Source organism: Ovis aries, chromosome 20 (genome assembly GCF_016772045.2).
Source record: "Ovis aries strain OAR_USU_Benz2616 breed Rambouillet chromosome 20, ARS-UI_Ramb_v3.0, whole genome shotgun sequence".
Classification (NCBI taxonomy): Eukaryota; Metazoa; Chordata; class Mammalia; order Artiodactyla; family Bovidae; genus Ovis; species Ovis aries.
Genome location: NC_056073.1, coordinates 27,373,523 through 27,395,553, shown reverse-complemented (window position 1 = coordinate 27,395,553; position 22,031 = coordinate 27,373,523). Strand labels below are relative to the sequence as shown.

Here is a 22,031-nt window from a genome sequence, read left to right as displayed (position 1 = left end):
AAAGTACTTGGCCTTTCACCTAGTGGGGGCATAATAAATATATGTATTTTAAGTGAGTTTTGTTTTATGTACAATATTCTATTAGTTTCAGGTGTGTGATATAGTAATTCAATATTTTTATAGATTATACTCCATTTAAAGAAAGTTACTATAGGGACTTCTCTGGCGGTCCAGTGGTTAAGACTCCTCACTTCCACTGCAGGGGGCATGGGTTCCATCCCTGCACAGGGAAGTAAGATCCTACATGCTTCATGGCACAGCCAAAAAATTAATAATAACAGTTAAAAAATAGAAATAAAGTTCTTACAAAATAATGACTCTGCTTGCCTGTGCTATACAATATATATTTGTCATTTATTTATTTTATACCTATTTATTTATAAATTAAGTTTATATCTCTTAATTTCATACCCCTATCTTGCCCCTCCCTCTTTCCCTCTCCCTATTAGTAACCACTAGTTGGTTCTCCACATCTGTGAGTTGGTTTGTTTTGTTATATACATGAGTTTTATTTTTTATATCCCACATATAAATGATAACAGAGTATTTTCTTTCTCTGTCTGACTTATTTCAGTGAGCATGATACTCTCTAGGTCTATCCATATTGTTGCAAATGGTAAAATTTCATTCTTTTTTATGGCCAAGTAATATGGCTAAGTGTATACACACACACACACACACACACACACACACACACACACACACATATATATCTCATGTCTTCCTCCATTTATCTATTGATGAACACTGAGGTGGCTTCCATATCTTAGCTATTGTAAATAAGGCTGCTATGAAAATGGAAATGAATGTACCTTTTCAAATTAGTGTTCTTATTTTCTTCAGATATATACCCAGGGGTGGAACTGCTGGATTATAGTTCTATTTTCAGCTTTTTAAGGAAACTGCATACTGTTTTCCATAGTGGGCTGTACCAATTTACATTCCCACCAACAGGGAATATAAATTTACTAAGGGAACCTCAATATGCCAACAAATTTGGAAAACTCAGCAGTGGCCACAGGACTGGAAAAGGTCAGTTTTCATTCCAATCCCAAAGAAAGGCAATGCCAAAGAATGCTCAACTACCGCACAATTGCACTCATCTCACACGTTAGTAACGTAATGCTCAAAATTCTCCAAGCCAGGCTTCAGCAATACGTGAACTGTGAACTTCCTGATGTTCAAGCTGGTTTTAGAAAAGGCAGAGGAACCAGAGAGCAAATTGCCAACATCCACTGGATCATTGAAAAAGCAAGAGAGTTCCAGAAAAACATCTATTTCTGCTTTATTGACTATGCCAAAGCCTTTGACTGTGTGGATCACAATAAACTGTGGAAAATTCTGAAAGAGATGGGAATACCAGACCACCTGACCTTCTACTTGAGAAATCTGTATGCAGGCCAGGAAGCAACAGTTAGAACTGGACGTGGAACAACAGACTGGTTCCAAATAGGAAAAAGAGTACGTCAACGCTGTATATTGTCACCCTGCTTATTGAACTTATATGCAGAGTACATCATGAGAAACACTGGACTGGAAGAAACACAAGCTGGAATCAAGATTGCCAGGAAAAATATCAATAACCTCAGATATGCAGATGACACCACCGTTATGGCAGAAAGTGAAGAGGAACTAAAAACCCTCTTGATGAAAGTGAAAGAGGAGAGTGAAAAAGTTGGCTTAAAGCTCAACATTCAGAAAATGAAGATCATGGCATCCGGTCCCATCACTTCATGGGAAGTAGATGGGGAAACAGTGGAAACAGTGTCAGACTTTATTTTTGGGGGGCTCCCAAATCACTGCAGATGGTGACTGCAGCCATGAAATTAAAAGGCGCTTATTCCTTGGAAGAAAGGTTATGAGCAACCTAGATAGCGTATTCAAAAGCAGAGACGTTACTTTGCCGACTAAAGTCCGTCTAGTCAAGACTCTGGTTTTTCCTGTGGTCGTGTATGGATGTGAGAGTTGGACTGTGAAGAAGGCTGAGCACCGAAGAATTTATGCTTTTGAACTGTGGTGTTGGAGAAGACTCTTGAGAGTCCCTTGGACTGCAAGGAGATCCAACCAGTCCATTCTGAAGGAGATCAGCCCTGGGATTTCTTTGGAAGGAATGATGCTAAAGCTGAAACTCCAGTACTCTGGCCACCTCATGCAAAGAGTTGACTCATTGGAAAAGACTCTGATGCTGGGGAGGGATTGGGGGCAGGAGGAGAAGGGGACGACAGAGGATGAGATGGCTAGATGGCATCACGGACTCGATGAACGCGAGTCTGAACTCTGGGAGTTGGTGATGGACAGGGAGGCCTGGCGTGCTGCGATTCATGGGGTCACAGAGTCGGATACAACTGAGCCACTGAACTGAACTGAACTGAAGGGAACCCTTGATAAATATTCCTAAATCCATCTCCTTTGAGGAGACACCCCCAGAGGTGTCTGTTTATACAGCTGTGTCTCTTCAGAGGCCCCTACATTTCCTCTTCAAAGAGGGAGTTGGGGGATGCTAGACTGTGGCTCAGGGTGACCTGCCAGTGAATCAGGAATAACTGTGCAGTTGGTGGATGGCAAAGCTGTGCCCCTCACCCTTTATGAGTGACATAAGATTGAGTCATGCCTGCTACCCCAACTGGAATACTGCTGCATTGCTGACCGCCAGCTAGAATGGGGGACAAAGGTAATGGGAAGGAAGCAGAATGGGCAGTGGAGAGGGAGACAGATATTTGGAAGTGGGAGCTTCTGAGAAAGAGAAACAAGGGGAGAGGGATGGATGCAGGGTCTTGGGGTCAGGGAATAAAAACTGAAAGCTCTCAGCTGCACTGGCATTTAGTAGATGCTCAATAACTATTTGTTGACTTAAGATGGGTTTAAGATAGAAGGGGAACATGGGGTAGCAAAAAGAATATGTTATCTAGTGGCATTTGAAGAAAGTGGGTTTAAATTCCACCTCTGTTACTTATTAACTACAAGGTGCTGGGCCAGCTACTTAACTTCTCTGACAATGTTTCCTTAACTGAAATATGGGTCAGTTGGCCTTAAGGTTGTTTCAAGGATTAACAATATGAATAGGCACAATGTAGGTGCTTTTTCCATGGTGGACATTATGATTAAGGGAAGAGGACCTGCTTTGGAGCTGAAATGGACAGTGATAAACTAGCCCAGGAACAGAAGACCAGGATGGGAAAATAGCCTCCAGGTACCAAGATCATCAGAGGATACAGCTTTTTTTTTCCATTGACCTTTCCCTCCCTCTCTCCACTTCAAGTAGGTTTTGTAGCTCTTCCTTTTCTCCAGAGAAGCCGAGCCTTCTGCATTCCTAGCTTTTGTTCAGCCAATGAGCATGGCTGTAAATACCTTTTCCCTGTTTGCCACATGCACACATATTCTAGCCAGAACAGTTCTTGCCAGAGGCATGGTGGTGGTAGGGAGCAGTGGTGAGTTCTAGCCAGCAACTTAATAAATGACCCCCAAGACTTTCATGTGGGCCTTAAAGAGGGCCAAGATCAGGCCATGGCAGTTTTCCCTGACGCAAAAGGACGGCAGGGGTGCCTGGAGCCCCAAGGTCACCTTAATATCCCCTGCCCTGGATGCAGCCTAGCCTGGCCTGGGCCAGCCCAGTCCCACTCAGCCAAACCTCCACAAAAGCTGCTCACAGTGGGGAGCAGGGAAAAGAACCCAGCATCCCTGTTCTGGTCCAATACAGGCTTCCTAGGACCCCAGGGTTGTGACTCCTCTCTCTGGCCTCAAATTTCCTTTCAACCAGATTATTCCTCCTTGAGAGCAGGACTTTATCCATCTTGTTAATCATTCTGTTTTCAGTGTCTAGATCAATACAGCTGCCTGGATGGGAGGGGAGTTTGGGGGAGAATGGATCCATGTATACGAGTCCCTGAAACTATCACAGCATTGTTAATCGGCTTTGTTGTTCAGTCTCTAAGTTGTGTCTGACTCTTTGCAACCCCATGGACTGCAGCACGCCAGGCTTCCCTGTCCTTCACTATTTCCTGGAGTTTGCTCAGACTCATGTCCATTGAGTTGGTGATGCCATCTCATCCTCTGTCGTCCCCTTCTCCTCCTGCCCTCATTCTTTCCCAGCATGAGGGTCTTTTCCAATGAGTTAGTTCTTCCCATCAAGTGGCCAAGGTATTGGAGCTTCAGCTTCAGCATCAGTCCTTCCAATGAATATTGATTTCCTTTAGAATTGACTGATTTGATCTTCCGCCCAAGGGACTCCCAAGAGTCTTCTTCTGCAACACAGTTCGGCTTACCCCAATGCAAAATAAAAAGTTTAAAAAAATATAGACTGCCTGAAAAGGCTAGAAACACAGGGCTCTTTCACTCATTAATGTTAAAGTTGTTCATGTGGATATTGCTCTATCCACTGCTCCAGTGTCAGCACTGGAGTGTATGATTGAGATTTAACTCAAACCATGATCATGGGCTTCCCTGAGATGGTAAAGAGTCTGCCTGCATTGCAGGAGACCTGGGTTTAATCCCTGAGTCGAGAAGATCCCCTGGAGAAGGAAATGGCAATCCACTCCAGTATTCTTGCTTGGAAAATCCTATGGATGGAGAAGCCTGGCAGGCTACAGTCCATGGGGTCGCAAAGAGTCCGATGTGACGGAAAGACTTATCCACATAATCATGGTGGGGGGCGGGCAGGAAGTGCAATAAATAAAGTATTCCCCTTTTGTCTTGCCTTTTCAGACACCCTGTATTTACCGCATGAGTTGATCTGTAAAGTCGAGCTTAAGATTAAAGGCTCTCCTAGGGGCCTCCCTCCCCTGCAGCTCTGTGATTCATTGGCGTCTCCTCTGTATGTTCAAAATTCAGCCGTGCCTCCCTGCTCGCTCCAAAGCAGTGGCCATAGGCCCTTTTTCTTTGAAGATTGGGAGAGACCCACGCTCCTCCCAGAGAGGCCTCGCGGGGCGGGGTGGATGCTCCCCGCTAGTGCTAGCCCGTTTACAGCCGCAGAGAGGATCGCGTGTTAGGACTGGGGCTTGACCGGCTGCCAGGGGTGAGCCTTGAGGCGGTTTTCTGGGAAGGAAAGTTGCCCTGTGTGACTCAGAACCAAGTTAGGGAAAAAACAAGCTCACTCAATCGCTGGCACCCCCTGGTCTGGCCTGGCTTTGACCATGAGCTCATGAAAGAGGAAGCTGGGCCTGGCTGGCGGGTAGCCCTGCTTTCCCTCATGTTCTCTCTCCATCACCTCACGGATTCCCAGGAGTGTCTGGGCCTCATACTACGGTCATCCTGGCTCAGCGGCCCTGGCCCTTTTATGACACTTTCTCTTCCCAGACCATTGGTCACTTGTTTCCCCAGGTTGGAAATACCACCCAACAGTGAAGGGGATTGCTCACAAGGGGAGGCTGAAAATATCATTGCATCTCTTGACTCTGATGATCTCTGCTGCAGACCATGACTACTTGGGTTTGCTCCTGTGATGGCTGCAGCTCCCACACAGACCAACTGATGCTAACCCTGGGAGCCTAAATGAAGAGGTTGCTTGGGACTGAGGGTTCCCCAGTTTAGGAGAAAAGCAGAGGGTCCCTAAGTACTGGGCAGCTGAGCCACCTTCAGGGCTGATGTACCCTGGTTGAGAACTACTTACCTAACACTTTTGGTATTCAGAAAGTCCACAACCAGAACGGCACATTTCATTTCAATGGAAATGATGACAAGGACGGGCTGCAGAGAACGCTTCTAACTCTTCTCCCTACATTCCATCTTCTGTGCATTCTCCAGAGCTTTCTTATGAAAAGATGGACTGGACCAATTCAGTGTCTGGGTGGCTGACTTCAGTGTCTCCAGACTCTCTGGTGGGGCTGACACTGGCCTCCCATCCTGAATCCAGGCAGCTTTACAGGCTTCTCTCTCAACTCCCGCATTGCTTTCCCTGTGCCCTGAGCTAGGGCACTATATACAATTTTGTACTGTTTCTCATTCAGGCCAGACTCATCCATTAGACCCTTCACACATGCTGTTTTCTCTCCATCCTCCTGAGAAAACCCCACTGGTGACTCCTTGGTGCAGACCAGTCCGTTTATTAATACCTTTATATAAATGTCTTGAAGCATCAAACACAGTATATTAAGACATTTGTCTGTAGATCTTTCTGACTGCTTAGAAGTGCACTTGTGTTGTGATGCAGCCATTTTGATGCCAGGGACCTTTTGACAAGGCCTTCTAAAGTTATTAAATTGTCAGCATTTAAAGCAAATCAGTAAAAATGGGACTTGCCTGGTGGTCATGTAGCTAAGACTCTGGGTTCCCCATGCAGGGCCTGGGTCTGATCACTTGTCAGGGAACTTGATCCCACATGCCACAGCTAAGAGTTCCCCCGCCGTGACTAAAGACCCCATGTGCTGCATCGAAGGTCAAAGATCCCGAGTGCTGCAAGTGAGACCTGGTGTAGTCGAATAAATAGAGTCAGTAAGGAATGTATGAACAGTATAGTCTCAGCCCATCCCTGTGGATGGTCTCATCCTGTCTCTATGACTCCCACCCTTTCACAGAGAACTTGGTAGTGCTTGATGATAGTACTTTTTTGGAGGAAGCACTGCGTGTCATGGGGGATCTTAGTTCTCGACCAGGGATTAAGCCTGAACCCCTTGCAGTGGCACTGCCAAATCCTGACCGCTGGACCAACAGGGAATTCCCTACATTTTCTTGTTTTTTTTTTAATGCCCAGTATATTGAAATATGGTTTCCCAGGTGGCTCAGTGATAAAGAATCCACCTGCCAATGCAGGAGACCTGTGTTCCATCCCTGGGTCAGGAAGATCCCCTGGAGAAGGAAATGGCAATCCACTCCAGTATTCTGGCCTGGAAAATCCCATGGATGGAGAAGCCTGGCAGGCTACGGTCCATGGAGTTGCTAAAGAGTCAGATACAACTTACCAACTAAACAACAACAACATATTGAAATATAGCTTCTTTTACAGTAAAATCTATCCTTTTGAGGAATGCAATTTTATGAGTTTTGACATACTCATATAGTTGTATAAATGCCACTACTATCATGATATAGAATATTTCCATTGCCCCAGAAAGTTCCTCATGCCCTTCTTCACTCCTAGCCCCTAGTGACCACTGATCTGATTTCTGCCTGTAGTTTTGCCTATTCTAGAATGTCATAGAAATAAAACTACAGTAGGCACTCTTTTGTGTCTAGATTCTTTTGCTCAGTATTTCTGTGATTCATCCATTTTCTTGGTTGAATCAGTAGTTCTTTCCTTTTGATTTCTGACTAGTATTTCATAGTATGATATAGTTAGCTTATTCATTCACCATTGATGGACATTTTTGTGTTTCTTTTTCCCCTTGGTTTTGGCTATTCTAAATAAAACTGCCATGAGCAGTCAGTCATATACAACTCTTTTTGTGGATGCGTGTTTTTATTTCTCTTAAATAAATATCTAGGAGTAGTATAACTCAGGATATATTTAACTTTATAAGAAATGGCTGAGCTTCCCTGGTGGTCCAGCAGTTAAAATTCCATGCTGCCACTCCAGAGGGCATGGGTTTCATCCCTGGTCCCTCCAATTAGAGAAGTCCCACATGCTGTGGGGTGCAGCAAAAAAAAAAAAGAAAGAAAGAAATAGCCATCATTAGCCATTTTACAGTCTAACAGGGCTGTTCTAAGAAACTACATCAAAATGTCTCCGGTGTAAGTTCTTGCATCAGATCTGCCAAGTCAAAATGTTTTCCTTATCAGGGAAGAGGTTCATACACAGGGGACAGGGATGGGCCGGAACCCGCTGCGCCCTGAGATGCCTGTCATGTCCTCAGGAGGCCACAGTGGATGCGAGGGCCACCCTGCTGTTGAAGCAGCTCTGTGTCTGCCGCATGGCTCTGCACTCTCTGGGACAGAGTGTTAAGGAACGTGGGCCCACGCTGTTTGGGCCCACACAGTGCCTCCCAGGCACTGTCCTGAGCACTACCGAGGAATCAATCCATTAAACCTTCACAAACCCCCACTGTCATCATTGTCTGTCCCCTCATTTTACCGAAGAGGAAACTAAGAGGTTCCATGAGGCAAGTTCACTTTCTCAAGATTACATAGTGGGAGTTAGATTCAAACTCTACTCTAGCTCATCCCACAATCCAGCATTGTACCACATCCATCAGAGAGTGGAAGCTGGAGAGTCAGTTCCATGTTCAGGTTCAGTTTCATGTTCTAGTTCATCTAGTTCACGTGATAAGTCTCAGAAGAAGGCCTTTACAATATCCGTTTCATAGACGAGGAGACAGCGCAGAAACTGCACAGCCATGAGGGCTACAGCTGGCATTGAGTTGCAGGAAGTTGGCTCCAGAGACAAAGCAGCCAAACTCTATGCTTCCCTGCCTCTCAACAGTCCTCATTGTTAACACGATCGCCTGGCTCACTGCTCTGGCTCTTGTGTCTTTGGGGTTTCACGGTGCTCTCATGTCTGCCTCCTTGCTTGGGTCTCACTTTCAAATTCTGAATGGGCTATGCACGCATGCCCCAAGGTAGAACAACCTTGTTGGGCAGCCGTGTTGGGTAGTCTCACCTCTGATTATATCATTGGCCTCTTGCCAGCCCTTGGGAGATGTGTCTAGCTGGGGCAAAGATCCTAACCCAGCAGGGGAAGTAGGGGAGGTAAGGACATCCGCAGGGTGACCCTAGCCTAAGATATCTCCAGCTACTTTTCTCAGGAGGACGTGGTGTAGCCACAAGACACGTGAAAGTCTTAAGTTCATCTCAAAAGATCGTTTCCTCCAACAAATGTTGAGCTCTTCCAGATAAGAGACTGAAGCCCCTGTGGGGGCTGAGTACTGTGCCTAACTTATTCTCAAAACTCAGAAGATTTTGGTTGAATGAGGAATGAATAAATGAACAAAAAGAATCAGATTCTCTTAATTTAGCCCTGTGCTGTCCCATATGGTAGCATGTGGCTATTTAAATTTCAACTGATTAAAATTAAGTACAATTTAAAATCCAGTTCCTCATTCCCATCAGCCACACTTCAAGCGTACGATAGCCTCAGGTGGCCAGTGGTTATCATACCAGGAAGTACAGATACAGTGTATTGCCATCATCACGGAGTTCTATTGGACAGCGCCGGGCTAGACGGTGAGTGGAGTGAGAAAAGAAAATTGCTGCCCTGTGAAAACGTTCGCTGATGGCGAGTGGCTTTCATTTCCTTTCAGCACTTTTAAAGCTGTCATCATCCGCCTGTTCTCCTTAGATGATGTCTCATACCACCCATTCAGAGGCCTAGAAACCACTTCTTCAGAAACCTATTATTGAAAAAGGGAAATGTGTTTCTGATCATATACATGACCCAAACTTCTGCGAAAAGGAAGAAAAGAGGTTGAAGGGGGAACTAAGCAGTTGAGTTCTTTCTCTCACAGGCCACATGGAACCAACCAATCCAGGGTGCTCTGCACCCATTATCTCATCCAGCCCTCCCAGAAGTGGCCCCAGAGGACACAGGAGGGTGGTGGAGATAAGTGGCCGAGGGTCACAGAAATGATGGAGGCTATTCTCTGCACTCAGGTCATCTACTGATTGTCAAATGTGATCCAACTGTGAGCAGCAGAAGGCAGACAGATGGATAAACAGGGCTTCAGAAGGTTATAGTCTAGTTAAGGGAAAACAAGAGCCAAACATGTAATATATAAAACTGTACATACTATACACACATATATGTACAGTGTATACTTATATGTATATATTTTATATATAAAATATATGTACACACTAATATGGGCATCCCTGATGCCTCAGTGGTAAAGAATTTGCCTGTAATGTAGGAGACGCAGGAGATGCACTTTCAATCCCTGCGTCCGGAAGATTCCCTGGAGGAGGAAATGGCAACCCACTCCAGTATTCTTGCCTGAAACATCCCAGGGAGAAAGGTGCCCAGCCAGCTAAAGTTCAAAGGCTTGCAAAGAGTCAGACATGAGTGAGCACACAACACATACACTAATATGTGCACAGACACAATAACAGAATAACTAACAATTATTTATTTGGTATATTAGAGCTTAACAAGTATTTTTCCTCATATGAAGACCCAGCAAATTAGTGTTGAATATCAAATGAATGGAATGTTGAGACAGAAAGCAAGCACTTTAGGAATTCAGAGCAGGGTGAGATCATTGCAAGAAAGGGTGATGGGGAAAATTTTGGTGGGGCGTAGAACTAGCAGAAATGCTGGTAGTCACACAAACCCAAATACAACTCCTGGCTTCCCTACCAGAAACCAGCCAGGTTCTTCACTGCTAATAGTTTTAAATGAGATAATTTTAAGTTCATTTTACCTTCTAGAAGATAAAATGCTGCCTAAGAGTGCTTACTGGTCTGTGTTTTGTCACTGGTCCTCCACCCAAATGATCAACATATTAAAAAAAAAAATACTCCCATGTATTTCACAGTGATTCTAAAATCACAGAGTAACTTGGATACTCTAGATGTGAAATAGTTTGAGTTGCCTTTATTTAATGACCCAGTGACGAGCAACTGATGATACAGCTCAAATGCCTTATTAACACTCAGAGTTACACAAGGTCAGCTCTGCCCAGAATTTCTGCAGTGTACAATGCATGGAAATCCAGCCTGCGAGTTGACTGGGCTTGCCTACGTTCTCCTTACATAATCATAACTATTTCTCTGCCAGTAGTGATTGAGGAATGTCTTTCTGAAGCCCTGTGCTCTCAGGTTCCTTCAATTTTTCTAAAGCCTCTGCCCTCTTCCTTAGCATTTGGTTTGCTTTGGTTTCAAGCCACAGAAACTCATTATGGCTAACTTAGAAAAGCTGAGTGTTGCGAGGATATTGAGTAGCTTGCAGACTCAAAGGAAGGCTAATGAGCCAGGCTCAGGGAACACAGGAACCAGGGCAGCTCCTGGGACTCCATAGCAGAAATCAAGTCTCACCCTCCCTACCTGATGAAATGAACGACAACTAGTTTTTTCTTTTTTTCCATTCCTCACATTCATGTTCTTCATTCAAACTCTGGCAGAGAGAGTCTGATTAGCCTGGTTTAGTAGGGGCCCAGGGAATAAAGGACATCCTAACTGACAGCTCAATGGGACTGCCCACAGATAATTACCCCCAAAAATCCAAAGACCATTGTCAGAAGAGGAGGAGAAAGTCATTGCTGCTTGTCAAAACCCAGAAAACATCTGCTTTACCCCACTTTTCCTTCCTAACCTTCATTTCCTACTTTTTCTAATTATCCACAATAGGAATGGCCAATGTATCTTTTAGGGTTGTGGAAAACATATAAATATAAATATATGGAATTTATTTATAAATATACTGGAATTTTTCTCCCAAAAGTGACGGTTGGGGAAGTTTGGCCTTACCTCTTAGGGTTGAGTTAAAGGATACTTGTTGTTTAGTAGGTGAGTCATGTCTGACTCTTTTGCGACCCCATAGACTGTAGCCCGCCAGGCTCCTCTGTCCATGGGATTTTCCAGGCAAGAATCCTGGAGTGGGTTGCCATTTCTTTCTCCAAAAGACTTCCTGACCCAGGGATCGAATCTGTCTCCCGCATTCGCAGGCAGATTCTTTACCACTGAGCCACCAGGGAACCCCTTTAAAAAGTAAAAAGATTAAGGAAGATAATACACGTAAAATGCCTCTCACAGTGCCTGGCACCTAGTGAGATTAATTACGTGAATTGCCATTTTAACTCCCCTGCCCCTCGTCCATTTGCTGGAGCCAGCACATACCAGCTCAAACCAGCTCACAAGAGCAGATCGTGATGTTTTCATGAATTTTGTGAGCCAACTGCCATAACACTGGTAGCTTTTAGGTGACCTTGATGAGAATATTTACACCATGGAAACTGGAAATGGAGCCAATTTGACTCCCCCCAACCTCCAGGCAGTTGTTAAATGTTTCTCAGCACAGGAGTTCAACCACCTTATAAACACTCACTTATACAAGGTCAGCTCTGCTCAGAATTTCTGCAGTGCATGGAAATCCAGCCTGCATGTTGACTGGGCTTGCCTAGGTTCTCCTTACATAATCGTCGCCACTTCCCTGCCAGCAGAGATTTAGAAATATCTTTCTAAAGCCCTGTGCACTTTGCCTCAGCTTCCTTTAATTTTTTTTTTTTTTCCTTTAATTTTTTTAAAGCGTTTACCTTCCTTGCTTGGTGTTTGGTTTCCTTTGCTCTCGAACCATAGAAACTCATTATGGCTAACTTTAACAGAAAAGTTGAGTATGTGTATCAGTTAGGATTAGGTTCAGCTGTGAGTGGCAAAAAATTAGAATAGTGGTTTACTAGCTATGAGTTCATTTTCTCTGACAGAAGCAACGTCTAGATTGAGATCGGCAGTTCAGGCATGGCTAGAAGCTCTATTTTGTTGTCTTATGTCTTGAATACATGTTTTTTTTCTTCATGATCTAGGATGGCTGCCCAAATTCCACATTCCAGTCGGTAGGACAGAGAAGGGCAAAGAGACACATCCCTTTCTGTAAATTCATTGACAGAAGCACAGAGTTTCTGCTTCTATGAAATAGGCTGAAGCAAAGTCATTTAACCATATCCAGCAGCAAGGGAGGCTGTGTGTCAGTCACTCAGTTGTGTCTGACACTTTGTGACCCCATGGGCTATAGCCTGCCAGGCTCCTCTGTCCATGGAATTCTCCAGGCAAGAATACTGGAGTGGGGTTGCCATTTCCTTCTCCAAAGGGAGGCTGGGATATATCTTATTTACTCAAGGCAGCCCTGTGCCTAGCTGGAAACGGAGAGGAAGGGAAGGGTGGATACTGGGAGACTGCTGGCTGGCCCTCCCACTGCTGGGCAGGGTTTAGGAAAGCATAGGAGAAAGGGGAGCGCGGCGCTAATGTGATGGGAATAAGTGTGCTTTGTGCAGTTTTGAAGGCGCCAGCTGGAGTAGAAGATTAGAAATACTGGAAAATGAAGTTAAATAAGCAAGGTGAAAGCGAGATCTCAGTGAGAGTCCAGGAAAGCAGACAAAAGAATCTTTATCTAGTGCCATGAGAAACAGGACACAGTGAACTTTGGGGTAGGGGAGCTGGATGATCAAAGGCATTTGAGAGATTTTAATCTGGCATTTACGTGTGAGTCCAGTTGGTGAGGTTCGGGGCGGGGGAGGAAAAACAGGAAAGGGCAGGGAGGTTGGAGAGGAGACCAGTTTTACAACCCAGGTGTGAGGTGATTATGTGGGGGCAGTGGGAATGAGAAGGAAGAAATACATCTGAGAGGCATTTGCTAGAAAATATGTTAGGATTGATGGCTAACCTGATAGAGAGTTTCAGGGTGGGGTGGCCAAGAAACAAGTAAACAAGTGAACCTGGCTTGATAGATGTATTAGGCTGGGTCACCTAGAGGCAGAGCCTGGCACGGAAATTTTCTCCAAAGGACTGATAGGGGAAGGAGAGAAGGGTGAGGGGAATGAAATGACAAAGGGAAGAATCCAAGCAAGGGTGTGGGTTAAGCCGTAATCTGAGTCTACAGGGAGATTCTCTGGCACAAATTGCTTCAGAGCCACCGCCACCTTGAGGGGAGGGGGCTGGTGGTCTGCAGCCACGCATCAGGTAGTCAATGGTGGATGTCGGTCCAAAGTGTGTAGTGGGGGCCGTGGCTTGTCTGCCATTGGGTCCAGGTCAACTCTCCAGAAAAGGAGACAGTTGTGTGGGATTATCAGACAAGCCTGATTCCTGGGGATGAGTAGACCAGCTGTAAAGTGGATCTGGGTGAGGCCCAGACAGCAATCCTTTACAGAGGGTCGACTTTGGATGTGTTGGATTCAAGGGGGCAAAGAAATAAGGTGTTGACACATGACCAGAGGGAAACTAGAAATACAAGATAGGAGATCATGTTGATGAATAGGGCTTCGCAGGTGGCTCTGGTGGTAAAGAATCTGCCTGCCAAAGCAGGAGACAATCCCTGGGTCGGGAAGATTCCCCTGAAGTAGGAAGTGGCAACCCACTCCAGTAGTCCTGCCTGGAGAGTTCCATGGATAGAGGAGCCTGGTGGGCTACAGTCCGTGGGGCCACAAAGACTCGGATGTGACTGAGAAGAGTGCAGTTGATGAATAGGACTAGTTATGGAGATACTGGCTTGGGAGACTCTACACACAGGTGGTGGTTCATCAAGGAGTGAGCTCTTTGAGAGCCAAGGTTAGAGAGAGAGGAGCAAGCCTTTGGGAAGCAAATTGGTTACAGCCTAGTAGGAAGGTGGGAGGGATAAGAAGAGCCAATGAGTAAAGCAAAGCAGAGAGGGGTAGAGAAGCACGTCCGTGTGGTAATTGACTGTATATTTTGACGGGAAGTCAAGGAAAGAAGTTGAAGGAGAATGAGCATGGAGAAAAGCCTGAGGTGTTTGGTCATTTGGGAGTTTGTTGGTGGCCTTTGAGGGAGCAATTTCACAGCAGGACAGAATTAGAAACCACGTGGTCAAGGCTAGTAATGCTTTCCACATTTAACGCCATTCCATCTGACTAACTCAGTTCCTCTAGGGCACTTTCTCCTTCAATTTCTACGCTGCTCAGAGGGCTGAGATTTGATCACTGATCCCACATACCACAACTAAAGATCCTATATCCTGCAAGGAAGATCAAAGATCTCTCAAGCCACAAATAAGACCTGGCACAGCCAAATAAATAAATAGTAAAATTTTTTTTTTCTACATTGCCCATTCAGGCTCTAAAATCACTGCAGATGTAGCCATGAAATTAAAAGACGCTTGCTTCTTGGAAGAAAATCTATGACCAACCTAAACAGCATATTTTAAAGCAGAGACATTACTTTGCTGATAATAGTCCATCTAGTCAAAGTTATGGTTTTTCCAGTGGTCATGTATGAATGTGAGAGTTGGACTATAAGGAAAGCTGAGCACCAAAGAATTGATGAAGAAGACTCTTGAGTCCCTTGGACTGCAAGGAGATCAAATCAGTCAATCCTAAAGGAAATCAATCTTGACTGTTCTTTGGAAGGACTGATGCTGAAGCTCCCATATTTGGCCACCTGATGCAAAGAGCTGATTCATTAGAAAAGACCCTGATGCTGGGAAAGATTGAAGGCAGGAGGAGAAGGAGCCAACAGAGGATGAGATAGTTGGATGGCATCACTGACTCAATGGGCATGAATTTGAGCAAGCTTCGGGAGTTGGTGATGGACAGGGAAGCCTGGCGTGCTGCAGTCCATGGGGCTGCAGAGTTGGACACCACTGAGAAACTGAATTGGACTGAACATTCCTGCTAGTCCTAAATGATCTGATTATCTAACACGGCCTAGAAGATTACCCCAAGATTTAGCGGGCATGACACTCTTTGTTACTGTCAACTACTAACTGGCACTTGCCAAGAGCATTTGCCAGCGACTGAACATCAACAAGGGCATTTGCCATCTGCCTGTGCTGCTGTGGCTGCTGACCTTTGACCCTCCCTGAAGAGAGTTCAAGGTAGAAAATGAGGCACTCTGTGCTCCAGGGAAACTGGTGGAACAGGTCTTTAGATAGTTGTATTTTTCAGGAACTTATTTCATGATCCCAATCTTTGCAGCTCCTTCTGTCTAGAAAAGCACTAAATCCCTTCATGGTGACATCAGCTCCTTGTGACTAGCAGAATACCTTTTGTAAAATGAGTGCTTGATTACACTGAACTCCCCCTTCACCAAAATCTTATATATTGATTTCTCCCCACTGCCTCTTTGGAGCAGTCTCTAAGAGCTATCTGAGGTGCTATCTCCCAGGCTGTCATCCTCATTTTGACCCAAATAAAACAACTCACAACTCTCACATTGTGCTTTCCTAATGGCTCAGTGGTAAAGAATCTGCCTGCCAATGCAGGAGACATGGGTTCAATACCTGGGTCGGGAAGATCCCCTAAAGGAGGGCATGGCAACCCACTTCAGTATTCTTGCCTGGAGAATCTCATGGACAGAGGACCCTGGAAGGCTATGGTCCATGGGGTTGCAAAGAGTTAGACACGACTTAGTGACTAATCAGAATCTCACGTTGTGTATCTTTTTAGCCAACATTACCTTTAGGGGTTGTGTGGATCAGGAGTTTGGATGGAGTGCAGGGGGGATGTGCACGGCTTGTCTGTGCTCCAGGATGTCTGCGGTCAAAGCTGGGAGACTGGATGCCTGGAGACTGGGGTCTTTCATCTGCGAGATCCTTCTGTCAGCATTTAGCCGAGGATGCTGGCTACCACCTGGGGGCCTTAGTTCCTTTCCCGTGGTCTAGATCGGGCTTCCCTTGCATGGTGTCTGGGTTACTGAGAAGGAGAACTAGGCATGGACTGTGTTCTTTCTATGACCTCACTTTATTATGATCCATATTGCTCTCCTCGTATTCCATTGGTTACGGCAGTCACAGCCCCACCCAGATTCATGGGGAAGGAACGTGAACTCACCCTGGAGTGTCAGTCCTGGGACCAGACGAGCAAGGGGGAGGGGCACACATCTTTGGAAAATGCAACCTTTCATCCTCTGTCAGGGTTCTCCATTTGCTTCTTATGGGTGGCTCCACTCGGTCAATGCTGCTGCTGCTGTTATGTCGCTTCAGTTGTGTCTGATTCTGTGCGACCCCATAGACGGCAGCCCACCAGGCTCCACTGTCCCTGGGATTTTCCAGGCAAGAACACTGGAGTGGGTTGCCATTTCCTTCTCCAATGCATGAAAGTGAAAAGTGAAAGTGGACGCTCAGTTGTGTCCAACCCTCAGCGACCCCATGGACTGCGGCCCACCAGGCTCCTCCATCCATGGGATTTTCCAGGCAAGAACACTGGAGTGGGGTGCCAGTGCCTCCTCCTCACTCGGTCAATAGTCATCAGTAATAATAAAGACTGGAGGAACTTCCTGAGGGAAGGGGTCTGGCCTGTTACTATTGTCTTTTTTAATCTTTTATCCTGAACATTTTGAGGAATAGTAGGCCTGCAGTTGATCCTGTGGAAGGAAGAACTCTTTTTAAGTCTGTTTTTCTCAAATGCTACATCACTTGATCCTAAACTAGCTATCATGACCATTTCACAGTTGAAGAAACTAACGGACTTAGAAGGGTAAGTGGTCTACCCCTCAGATGACTCAGCCAGCAAGAGCTCAGCTGGTGATGTGAACCCAGGTCTTCTGGGTTGAAGCTATTTTGTTAAGAATTTGATGCCTCCAAACAGCAGAAGTGTCCCTTTAGTGCCCCTGCCTGCTCCATCCTTACAGTAGCCCAGGGCCAATTACAGGGCTATGGATAGAGATCCCTCAGCTGCTGACTAGCCAATCCTGCATTTGATACACTGATTTAGCATGGTGATTTCATACCATCATTTAATGTGATAGTGAATCTCTTTTCTCATGAGAGCAGGTAAGGGCTAGGTCACAGACCTTCGTGCTGCACTCAGCTTCCGAGCTGGGTAGAAGGCCAGTTGGTCCTCATCTCTCTAACTGGGCAGCACCCATGTCAGGACTGTGGGGTGAGTGGAGATGCCAAGAGCTGGGACAGTCAGATGGTGATCTGAGGCAACTTCATGGGAAGAGGGGGGTGATAGCCTGAATGGAAGTGGCTGAGGCAGTTCTGGTAGGTCCAGTTTGGAGGGGAGAAGGGAGCCAATTTCCGTCCCCTCCCCAACTCACATCCCAGCCCTCAACTGCATCACAGGCTCAGGAGGAAATTCTGGCCGAGTATCAAGTGTGGGTGGAGGGAATGCTTATCTAGATCAGGAGTGGGTGGAACAGATCTTAGAACTTGTATCAGGCCCCAAGTTTCCAAATCCTGCCTGTGCCCCGCCACCCCCACCCTCTCACACCGATCTTTGACTTTATCTCTTTAGAAATGTCTCCAGGCTAACAGTTTATTTCTGACAGATTGCAGATCAGGAAGGATCTTTGGAAACCGCAGTTTCCCCTTCCGCTGTTGGGCAGAAAGCATGGGACAGCCTAAGCCACTGGTGCCTGGGAAGTGGCAGAAAACCAAATCTACCCCATGTTGTAGGACTACTGGCCTTACCAGATCTCCACTGTCACCCACCAGCCCCGAAGGGACCACTTAGGGTCCTTCTGTCTCAGGTTTCTCCCCATCCTGCTCGCCTCGGCTATAGTGCCTGCTCTCCCTGCTCATGCCCTTTGAAGGGAGCTCACTGTGACTTTTCATATCACCTCCAACTGTGTGGCCTCACCTTAGTGGACCTTGGTGGACCGGCTTTGACTGTATCATTTGTGAGTCACCCCTGCTCCTTTGTTCCAGCCCCATCAACGTGCTTGTTGCTCTCCCCCAGGCAGATTACTCACCGCTTAAGTCACTAGTCCCTCTGGAATGTGCCCCTTCTTCCATGACACCCATTCTCCCCACATCCTTTATTATTTTGTTTAAACTTACAATGTTCCCTTCCCAACCCCGCCCCTCTCTGATGATTAAAATAATGCGTGTTTGTTGTGGAAAATCTGTGAAATGCAAAATGTGTACATACTAAAGAAAATAAGTACCCCAAATCCCACAATCCCAATGTAGCTAATGTTCCCATTCCAGTGGATTTCCTTCCAGTATTCTCGCCAGCACTCTTTCCCCCTTCAGGCCTTCATGTACCTGTATTGCTCCTTTTTATTACTCCCAAAGTCTCTCCCTCTCTCCTCCTCTCCTCATCTTTCTTTCTTCACCTCCTAGTTCTGTGAGTCAATCAACTCACCCTTACTATCATAAAGGTCATTCTCTCAGTTAAGCCTCCCTATTACGTGTTCACAATACCCAGTACTTTTCCTTGTAGCACTTACCACAGCTAGAAATAAACCATAATTTTTGTCCTCTTGTGTTTAACGTCTGTCTTGGCCACTTGACTTAAGGTCCATGACTGGCTTTCTTGTTTATTCAGACAACCCTAGCATCTACCACAGTGCCCTGGATACAAAGGAAAACACAACACCTGGCACCAAGAAGCCTTCTTGAATTACTGTGTATCTGTCCTCTCAGCACTGTAAAATAGTCAATTTCACAAATACAGCGAATCAGTTACCATAGGCCTGATCTGACTCCAGGTACAGGATACCCAGTTCTTGCGCTCAAAGAACCCTTAGCCTTTTGAAGGAATGCTAAGTGACTGACTCTTTGTGACCCTGTTGACAGTAGCCCTCCAGGCTTCAGGCTCTCTGTCCATGGGATTCTCCAGGCAAGAATGCTGGAGTGGGGTGCCATGCCCTCCTTCAGGGGATCCACAGGGCAGTAAGTGGAACATTCTAGTACATCTTTAAGTACATGATGACTGATGGTATTGAGTAACACATAGAGGAAGGGTCCCTAAACCTTGGGGAGAGGTGACACCATTGTTTTATTTTGTCCTTGGTAATGCATTTACCTTGTAGAATCTCTGCCTTCCTGCTTCTGTAAGTTGAGTTTCTCTTGGTTCCTCAAATATGTCCATATCTCTTGGATATCTAAGCCTTCTATCACCTTCCCTCCTTCCTTCCTTTGCCTGCTCCACTTCTATTGGGTCTTTGTGAGGAAAAATTGATCTAGCTTTGCAATAAGCAGATATGGTTTTGCCCCGTTTTGGCCTAAGTCCATCAAGGCATCACAGGATCTGACGCTGACCTCTTTGAGAATCACATACTCTTGAGAACTAAGAACTGAAGATGGTGGCATGGACAACTCCCTTTGTGAGTCACAGACCAGAACTCAGTTCCTGCTTTATTGGTGAGCTTCCTCCTTCTGGGTCTATATTTTGGCCTTTCAGTTTCTTCTTAGGGAGACCCACTGAACTGACTTCTTGAAGAACATGGCTCTCCCTTGTAGATAAGCAATAAACTCAGCTTCCCCTCCCCCAGCTCTGATGTCTCTCTATTTTGGGTTGTCATTTGCAAGTCTCAGTTAAATGGCAGTCCCTAACGAAGGTCTTCCCTGATACCCCATCCTGGGTTTTGTCCTCTGGCTCTGTATTCCTATGGCGACTTATTTTCACCTTTTAGAAGAGTCACTGCCTCATTTCTGTTTGTCTCATGTCTGTCCTTTGGAGCTTCATTGTGCAGGAAGCATCTCCATCAGGATGGTTGCAGTATCCAGGGAACTAGTACAGGGCCTGACACCTCGTGGGGTGGGCAACAGCAAATACTAGCTTTTCTGAGTAGATGCTCCGTAAGTATCCATTAGCTTGCCTTGTCCTCAAAGGGTTTCTCATATAGTATATGCATTTGGTTTTCTAAAGTGGACTAAAATTTCTCAGAAGAATCCTGTCTTTTCTTTAAATCTCCTGCACTATGACCATTGTAGGTTTCTTCATCCAAGAAACATTTCATAAATGATTATTAGTTGATCTCCCCCACAATAACTTTCCCAACAGGCATCATATTTGAAGAAATGAGAAAATTTAAGTAAATATGTTATATATAGCAAGACCACTTATTATGTATTTATTATAACAATAATCTATTGAGAATTAACAAGGAATAAAGGAATTCTTCTCTTCCTCTTCTGCATTGTCAGGACTTTGTGTCCTTGAAGTTGTGGGTTTCCTGATCCTTGCTACTGCTAAGTCACTTCAGTCATGTCCCACTCTGTGCGACCCCATAGAGGGCAGCCCACCAGGCTCCCCCATCCCTGGGATTTTTCAGGAAAGAACACTGGAGTAGGTTGCCATTTCCTTCTCCAATGCATGAAAGTGAAAAGTGAAAGTGAAGTCACTGAGTCATGTCCAACTCTCAGCGACCCCATGGACTGCAGCCTTCCAGGCTCCTCTGTCCATGGGATTTTCCAGGCAAGAGTACTGGAGTGGGGTGCCACTGCCTTCTCCATTCCTGATCCTTAAGGGGTTTGTACGTGTGTGTGTGTTTCAGAAAGAAAGGGAAGAATCAGGCTGGGTGGGTAGAAAGCCCATACCAACGCAGGCCTTGGTTCTGGAAGGTGCTGGCTGTCTGGTCTGAGAAGGGAGGCTGACACCTCGTGGGGTGGGCAATAGCAAATACTAGCTTTTCTGAGTAGATGCTCCGTAAGTATCCATTGGCCTGCCTTGTCCTCAAAGGGTTTCTCATATAGTATATGCGTTTGGTTTTCTAAAGTGGACTAAAATTTCTCAGGAGAATCCTGTCTTTTCTTTAAATCTCCTGCACTATGACCATTGTAGGTTTCTCCATCCAAGAAACATTTCTAGTAAGCTATTTCCTGGATGATTCTTGGACCTCTGGGGACTCAGTTTCTCCTGAGCATGTGGAGAGCTGGGCCTTTTCAAGGGCAACCTCTCTGATGGGACTGGCTGTCAGCTTCTGCAAGAACTGCACTGGGTGTTTTCAGAATTACAACAACCACTTCCCACGCCCCAGGCAAGGCCAGATCCAGACGGTGGACAAACAGAAACTGTTGTGGTGCCCCTCGTCCCAGTGTAATTAAAAATGAAAAGAACTGCATAAAACCAAAGACAGATTTAAGGATGTACTATGTGATTTTTCCTAGATGCCTGAGTTCTTTGATGCCTTCTTGTTCTCTATCTCCTCCTCTTCCTTTTTCTTCTTTGTCTAGAATATCAAATTATTTCCAAGTTGATGTTTTTATTCCCCTCTCCTGGCTTTGCTGATGGTGTGCTTGGCTGATTAGGAATTACCCAGGTCAGACTTGTGGCCTGTTTCTGATGGACCCCAGAGGCCTGGGTAAGGAATAAGATGATGCTGACCACATTGTCAGAGGAGAAGAATCTCATCTGTGTCCCGAGAACTGCAGAAACCTTGGTTTCCTTGTTTGATCCACGGCAGGGTGTCTGAAGACTGTCAGACACTAAAATACCATCAATGACGGTCAGGGTTGAAGCCAGACTTGGTATGAGTCCACAAAGAAATAGGACATTATATGAGCCCCGAGAGCTGTGGATCAGTTCATTCATATCCATTACATTTATAAGGATATACATGCTTGTGTGTATTAGTTGCTTGGTCATGTCTGACTCTTTGCAACCCCGTGGACTGTAGCCCACCAGGCTCCTTTGTCCATGGAATTCTCCAGGCAAGAGTACTGGAGTGGGTTGCCATTCCCTTCTGCAGGGGATCTTCTTGACCCAGGGGTCAAACTGGGGTCTCCTGTGTTGCAGGCAGATTCTTTATCATCTGAGCCACCAGAGAACTCCCTC

At 45.7% G+C, this 22,031-nt stretch overlaps 1 long non-coding RNA gene across 2 annotated transcripts in view; it reads left to right on the top strand.

Moving 5' to 3' along the window:
- LOC132658256 (uncharacterized) overlaps window positions 1–22,031 on the top strand; it is a 64,108-nt gene that overhangs the window by 5,769 nt on the left and 36,308 nt on the right. The window contains exon 2 of one of the 2 annotated variants that reach the window (XR_009597618.1): window positions 14,641–15,736. The exons of the other annotated variant lie outside the window; for it this stretch is intronic. This is a non-coding gene — a long non-coding RNA (uncharacterized LOC132658256). Of the gene's footprint in view, window positions 1–14,640; window positions 15,737–22,031 lie in introns of those variants that run through there. 2 annotated transcript variants of the gene reach the window in all.